The sequence below is a fragment of the Nicotiana attenuata genome, unplaced genomic scaffold (assembly GCF_001879085.1).
Source record: "Nicotiana attenuata strain UT unplaced genomic scaffold, NIATTr2, whole genome shotgun sequence".
Taxonomy (NCBI): domain Eukaryota; kingdom Viridiplantae; phylum Streptophyta; class Magnoliopsida; order Solanales; family Solanaceae; genus Nicotiana; species Nicotiana attenuata.
Window position 1 is genome coordinate 54,623 of NW_017673419.1, and position 8,266 is coordinate 62,888.

The window sequence follows — 8,266 nt, forward strand, 5'->3', positions numbered from 1 at the left end:
TCCTAGTGCTTTATTAATCCCTCTTGACCCTGCACTCAAAGAAAACTTCTCAGCAGGGGGAAGTTGGTTTATGTCGACCAAAGTGTTGGTTTGCCCTGGCCTTGAACATGATCATGCCGCGAAGTCCGCTAGATGGAATAGATTATTGTATATGCATATATTTTGCTTTAGAAAACATTTCGAAAATAACGTGTTTTTAGGGCAAATGCCGGTGTTCCGGATTATGACATGTTACGAAAGATTTTCCACACGCGAGCGTATCTTCTCGAAAACTTTGTCCTATGCTGATCTTCGGTGACGCCTCCAACAACGCAGCTGCTTACTGTTGCAACTGCGTCCTAATTTGAACAAATGCATTACAAGGATTTCCTAAGGTTAAGACCGAACCCTTTCAGGTTGCCTATGTATCCAAAACGGAATCAAGTCTGAACGTAGTTTGTGGGTTAGGATGAAAAGGACCGAGATTGACTTAGGCAGCCTACGTATCCTAATGGAATTAGGTCGAAGCGTAGTTCGATTACAATAGATGTAAAATTATGAGATTAAGAATGAAAATGGCCGAGTCTGACTCAGACAACCTACATATCCAAGTGGAATCAGGCTAAAATGTAGTTTAATTACAAAAGATGATTGCCTACGTATTCCTTTCTAAGGAAATCAAGTCGGCGTAGTTCCTGAGCAACTTACAAAAGTGATATTTGGTTTTTCTATTACAAGAGAAAAGGGGGGGAGAGAAACCGAACCCTACTTGGGTTGCCTACGTATCCCTCCGCGGGAAGTCAGGTTGAGCTGGTTGCTTCGGTGGGGTCTGCATATCTCAACAAACCTAAGTCTGGGGTCCTCATGTACAGAACTTCCCCGTTGAGGAAAGAATGGTTTTCTAGCCTCCTGAGTGCCCGCTTTTGACCATTAGTAGCATTCTCTGGGTACTCTCCAATCGCAAGGAATCTCTTGATGTCGTGATACTATGGTTTACCATCGGGTTCTTCATCTTCATTGAAGCAATAGGCATGTTGATCCCTGATCTCTACCTCGATAGGGTCGATGTAGTTCTTGTCTGGATGCTGAATCATAGATGATAGGGTTGCAAGGGCGTCGACGAACTCGTTCTGAATTCTAGGGACGTGCTTGAACTCAATCTTTGTGAACTTTTTTCACAGCTCCTTCACGCAGTGCAGATATGACAGTATCTTGACATTCTTGTGGACTATTCCCCTTGGACTTGGTGTATCAGCAAATTCGAATCTCCTATGACCAAAAGTTCTTTGATGTTCATGTCGACTACCATTCTGATCCCAAGAATGCACGCTTCGTATTCAGCCATATTATTGGTATAAGGGAATCTTCTCTTAGCCGATACTGGATAGTGTTCTCCATACTCAAAATCAGGACTACCCCAATTCCGACTCCTTTGAAGTTTGCTGCTCCATCGAAAAACATTCTCCACCCAGGGTATGATTTTGCAATATCTTCTCCGGGAAATAGTATTTCTTCATCGGGAAAATACGTGGTAAGCGGTTCGTAATCCCCATCCACTGGACTCTCAACGAGGTGGTCGGCTAAAGCTTGTCCTTTGATAACCTTCTGAGTTATGTACACAATGTCAAATTCGCTGAGGAGAATTTGCCATTTAGCTAGTTTTTCGGTAGGCATCGGCTTTTGGAAAATGTACTTGAGTGGGTCGAGCCGAGATATCAGATGCGTGGTTATGTTGACATGTAATGCCTTAGCTTCTGAGCAATCCAAGTCAAAGCACAAACAGTGAGTTCTATTAGGGTATACTTGGCCTCGCATGGCGTGAACTTCTTACTCAAGTAGTAGATGGCCTGCTCCTTTCTCCTAGTTTCGTCGTGCTTCCCCAACACACAACCAAAGGTGTTATTCAAGACTGATAAATAGAGTAACAATGGTTTCCCTGGTTCAGGGGGAACCAGCACTGGCGAGTTTGAGAGATACTCTTTGATTCTCTCGAAGGCTTTATGGCACTCCTCCGTCCATTTTGTAGCGGCATCTTTCTTCAACAGCTTAAAAATGGGTTCCCATATTACCATGGACTGGGCTATGAAATGACTGATGTAATTCAATCTGCCCAGGAGACGCATGATATCTTTCTTGATCTTCGGTGGCAATAATTCTTGGATGACCTTGATTTTTGATGGGTCCAGTTCTATCCCCTTCCTTCTCACAATGAAGCCCAATAGTTTTCCAACGGGGACTCCAAATGCACACTTTGCCGGGTTTAACTTCAAATCGTACCTTCGCAGGCGTTCGAAAAATTTCCTCAAGTCGTCCAAGTGCTCCAAGCTCTTTCGAGACTTTATGATGATGTCATCCACTTACACTTCAATCTCTTTATAAATCATGTCATGAAAGAGGGTCGTCATGGCCCTCATGTTGATGGCACCGATGTTCTTGAGACCGAACGGTATAACTCTATAGCAGTAGACTCCCCAAGGCATAGTGAAAGTTGTCTTCTCTGCATCTTCCTCGTGCATTAAGATTTGATGGTATCAAGAGAAACAATCCACAAATGACTGCACTTCATACTTTGCGCAGTTGTCGATGATCATATGAATGTTTGTCAAAAGGAAATCGTCCTTTGGACTAGCTTTGTTGAGATCTCGGTAGTCCACACATATTCCGATCTTTCTGTCCTTCTTTGGTACAGGGACGATGTTTGCCAACCAGCTTAGGTAGTTGGTGACCCTTACCACATTTGCTTCTATCTGTTTGGTCACTTCCTCCTTTATCCTTAGACTTAAATTAGGTTTGAACTTTCTGGTTTTTTGCTTGACCAGTGGTCCGGTAGGATCTGTGGGCAGTCGATACGAGACAATGTCGGTGCTTAATCCTAGCATATCATCATAGGACCATGGGAACACATCTACGTACTGTCGAAGGAGCTCAATCATTTTTCCTTCTACTCGGCTCCTAAGTGAATGTTTATTCCGGTTTCTTTTACATCTTCTTCACTTCCAACATTGACCACTTATGTTCTTCAGGTTGAGCTTTTTCTGAATTTCCAACTGCTTGATCTCCTGCAGGAGATTGTTGGGCATCATGCTCTCGTCATATTCCTCGTAATTGTGCTCAACAGTTTCGTTACATGTCATAATCGTGGAACACGATTTTTTATCAGTTTGATTACTACAAAGAAAAATCTAAGTATAAATAAAACGGTAAGTAAAGTTGCAATATTTAGGAAAATGATTCTTTTTATTTCATCTAAAGGGGAACGTCTTAAGCGTTCGCATGAGGCAAATGACAAAAAGGTACAGACAAGGTACAAGCCTCAATTGACTGTGCTCTTTTCAAAAGAAAACTTTAACAGTTCCATACTACCAAGACTCCCGATGAACCAAAGGTGGACTAGCGGTCCAATTCCGTAGCTCTTCCCCTGGTTTGGCATCCCTGATATTCAGTGTCTTGATGTCAGTTCCTTCATAGCATTCTTCGATCATATCCACGAACAACTTTCCCATCCCGTCGATGATATCATCTTCGGGTACTGAACTCTGTCCCCGACTTGCAACATGCTCTGGCACAAAAACCTTTTTCCCGGAGCTAACGGTGCGAGCTTTCCCTTCCGGAGGCTAATATCCTATACTAGCCATTCCTTTCTATCCATTATGTTCAATTGCCTCTGTGATTCCATCTGACTTGGCTCCCAACCCTGTTCCTGGCCTGTATCTATATTTCATCATCTCCCTCATAGCCATCTTGGATCTATAGGACGACTGCATTCCTAATTTTGTTCACTCTTCTCCATCTCGATAGTCTACATGATTTCAACAACATGGAAGGCAACTCCGTCTAGCCCTTCAATGAATGGAACAACATACTCCAAATAGGCAGAGTGACCCTACTCGCCATGAACCACGATCTCCTGGCATCCCCACTCAAATTTTATGCATTGGTGCAAAGTGGATGGCACGGCCCCTGCCATATGTATCCAGGGCCTGCCCAGCACCAAGTTGTAGGAAGAGGAGATGTCCATTACTTGAAACAACACCGAAATATTGACTGGCCCGATTTGTAGGGCTACATAAATTTCTCCGATAACATCTTTTTGTGAACCATCAAAGGCTCTCACCCTTACGTGGCTTTCCTTCACTTCCCTTAAATGAATTCCTAGTTCCTATAGGGTGGAGAGCGGACAAAATATTGACTCCTAATCCGCCATCGATCAACACCCGGGATACTATTTTGTCCTCGTATTTGATAATTATATGAAGAGCCTTGTTGTGACTTGCACCTTCGATAGGGAGTTTGTCTCTTTTGAAAGTGATCATGTTTGCTTCGACCATTTTCCTATTTGTCACGGCCTACGCCTCACTAGTGGTGTTACTTGGTACACTTACCCCACTTAGTACTTTCAGTAGGTCATCCTTATGACTATCGGAACTCATTAATAGATCCACAATTGATATCTAGGCTGGAGTTTTCTTCAGATGCTCCTCCATAGATACTCTTTGCTTGACATTCTTTAACAAAACTCAGCGGCTTCTAGGTCTGTTATGTTCTTTCTTTGAATTTTTTCTCTCCCCGGGTTTCCTCGATTGACATTTTCAGGAGCGTAGCATCTCCCAGACCTAGTCATACCATGGACTGCAGCAGAGTCTGACATTTTGGCCTTTCCCTTTTTTTGGTATGTCCATGGGACGGTTTTGTACTCCCGACCTTCTTCGTCTTTGGTAGCATCGGCAGGTTGTTGCAGATAAGTCTGAACTGTCACTATAGGCCTCAATTGTACTGTAATAATCGGAGCCTTTTGAGGAATGATCCTGGCGGCTCCTACATTTCCTATAGTGACAATTGTTCCCTTCAGGTCATTCCCTTCGTCTAATGTGATCATATTAGCTCCTTGGTTTCGATGATTTGGCAGCAGGTAGCGGTTCACGTTGGGTGGTGTCAGAGTGCACTGAATGGCTCCGCTCTTGATCAGAGTTTCAATTTCATTTTTCAACTTGAAACAATATTCAGTATCATGCCCAGGTACATTGGAATGGTACACACATCTTTTAGTAGCATCAAAATACTTGGAGGGATGTTCAGGAACCCTTCCCTCGATTGGGTGTATCAATTTTGCTCTTCTCAATCTTTCGAATAATTGGGCCAGTGGTTCAGCAATCGGGGTATAAGTTCTAGGACCCCTCTCTTTAAAGTTAGGAATTGGGCGTGGTACATAGGTAGATCGGTTCTGATGAGTAGTGGTTTAGACATGAGCATATGGTCGTTGTGGGTTTTGGCTGTTGTTGGATCGAGGAGGGTTGTAATGTGGTTGGGGGTGGTAATATGGCTGGGTATTATAGGCTGGAGCGTAAGTGGGTGGTTGTGAGTGGTTGTTTGGGAAATAAGAGGTGCTTCCATGATGTAGGTTGGGTTAGTATTAAGGGACGACTGCTGAGACCTCCTCTTTCTTCTTCTTTCCGCTACCGATTGACCCTAACTGGATGGCCTTGTTGGCCGCTTGCAGTGCTGCCATGGATTGTACTTTATCGGATTTTATGCCTTTTTTAAGAAATCTCCCATCTTGACCAGCTCGGGGAACCTCTGTCCCATCATTCCCATCATCTTTTCAAAGTATATTCCCTACTGGGCTTTGATGAAATACTTGGTTAGTTCACTGTCGTCCAGCGGAGGTTGCGCCCCGGAATCCTCCAACCTCTACCGTCGTGCATATTCATTGAATGACTCAGTTGATTTTTTCTGCAGGTTCACTAGTGTGAACCGATCAGGAGTGATCTCTATATTGAATCAAAAATGATTCATGAAGTCCTCCGCCATATCTTACCAAGTTCTCCAATTTCTCGGATCCTGTCGAGTATACCGGCTGATGCTTCTCCTGTCAAACTTCTTATAAATAACTTCATCCTTAGCTTCTCGTTCCTCCCCACTCCGACTAACTTGTCACAATATGCCCTCAAATGTGCGTGAGAGTCCCCTGTCCCATCAAAGATATCGAACTTTGGGGGGTTTGTACCTCGCTGGCATATCCACATTTGGATGAATACAGAAATCCTGGTATTCCAAACTTTCACTTCCCTAGGGAACTTGGAGACTCTTCATTTTCCTTCTCAATATTTGCAACTGCTCAGATACTTACTCTTCTTCCTTACGCTTGGCTTTTCTCTCCATCTCGGCTTATTGGTCAATCTCATAAGGCACCCTGACCCTGACAGGCACTATAAAGGTAGGTTCAGAAATGGCATATACAGGAGGAACATACCGCTCATGGGTGGAGACAGGTGCCACAAGTATATGCTGGTTAGTGGTGAATGTGACTCTCTCACGAGGAGAGGTAGTTGCATTAGTGGCAATAGGCGGGTTCTCCGATGTATGAGCGTATTGTGGTACGTAAGGAGTGTGGATAGGGGGATTTGGTGGGTTAGCCGGGGTTACTGGAGGTATGACTTGAGTAGTGGGAGTTGAAGTTGGGGTGTTGTTGTTTTGGCATGAAGTGGAAGAGAAGTGGTCAGGAAGTGAATCCAAAGAAGGAAATTTAGGTGGTTGAGCAAGTGTTGTCACGGCCAGGTATGTCAGTTCTCTGATATGTTGTACCTCCTCTCTTAAGGACTCCATTTCCTGGGCCATCCTGGCCACATGTTCATCATTCCTAGTGTTGTCTTTTTCCCTCGATCGCTTCGGGCTGTCGGCTATGACCAGAGCATGTTCAGTTGGGTCTTCTGCAGCTGACATCTTTCCTTTTAACCTTAGATTGTATGGTGGTTCTGCCAGTTTTGGTCGACACAAACCAACTTCTTTTCTTTTAGGGGTAACAATAAAGCAAAAAAAAAGTGAGAAGAAAGAAAAGGAACGAGAGTCAGTTTCTTCATTTAGTAGGAAACCATACAGAGTAGATAATTCCTGCATTACAGCTACCGTGTTCCTAGAATTCGCGGGGACCTCTCATTGCCGGAGGTAGGCCTAATCCGTAGATTTTTGGCAGACATTTAGACTTGACAAATTTAGATCCGAAAAAATTTGTTTTGCTTGATAATTTAGGCTGATACAAAGTAGGAACAAGGGTTACATCACTGTTTCATAGAACTGCATGGGCTTGGACAACTTGCCCTTTTTGTAAGTAAAAGAGAGAAAACTAGGGATAAGGGTACAAAATGGGAAAGAGGGGAAATCAACCAATTCTAATAACCATCCCTTGAGTCATTTCCCATATCCTTCCCTTCTTCTTCTAGCTCCTCTTCCGGGTCCTCCTCGAGGTCTTCCTCAAACTCCTCCTCATCATCATTGAATTCAGACTCCTCCTCTGGATCTTCTTCTAGCTCTGTGTTTGATTCTATCTGGATGCACCTCACTACCCGTTCATCGTCTTCGCTAGGTGGCACCATGTGGTCAATGGATCCCGGGACCACCTGACGATGCATTGAAATGGTCACAAGTAATGTGGTAGGATCTCATGGCAAATCTGCAAAAAGCAACCACCGCGTTCTCTAACAGGCTATACGCTCTTTGCTTGGCCGGGCCAATTCTTCTTCTTCATTAATCCAGACGTAACACTCAGGAGTACACCACGAGTTTTGACCCATATGCATTATTACCAGGTCATTCTACTATTCTTGCAGTCTTCTTATCCTAGGAATTAGGATCTGTCCATTGTACTCATCCTCGTATAGTGATGTCCTTGTCCACACATCCCGAACTGTCTGAGGACCCCCAGGGGTGAGTATGGTTGAATGCCTTCAAGTCCGATCAACTCAATGAAGTATTTATGAGAAGTCCTAAAGATTTCCCTTCCACCTAACTAAGAGAGTTTCCAGTTGATCCATTCCCCTGTCAGATTGGTCAGTGTTTCCCTCCATTCTTCTTACCTATGTGGGGAGATCCAGTGTCTCATTCTTTCATTATGGTTACAGATCATATTGTTAAACCCACGAAGTAGTCGATGGTGGCCTCTTGCTGGAAGAAATGTTCAGTAGCCCATATTTGAAGCAACAAGTTACAACCTTAAAAGAAATCATGCCCTCGTGCATATACGGACAAAGCCCTCATCATCTCAGCTAACACCATCTGCACCAAAGTAGCTTGAACATTGCCACGGAACGTTGCCAGGACTACTGGTAATAGGTTGATGTTGATACGGCTCCTTCGCTAAGGGAAGACCAATAATCCCAACAGTGCCATTGCAAAAATGATAGGCCTGAGACTCTCCCACGTCGCTTGGTCACATTGAAACTCCCCTGAATACCATTCGTAGCTTTCACAGTGCCCAAATCTGTTAAACATCTGGTCGAGGCTCACCTATCCA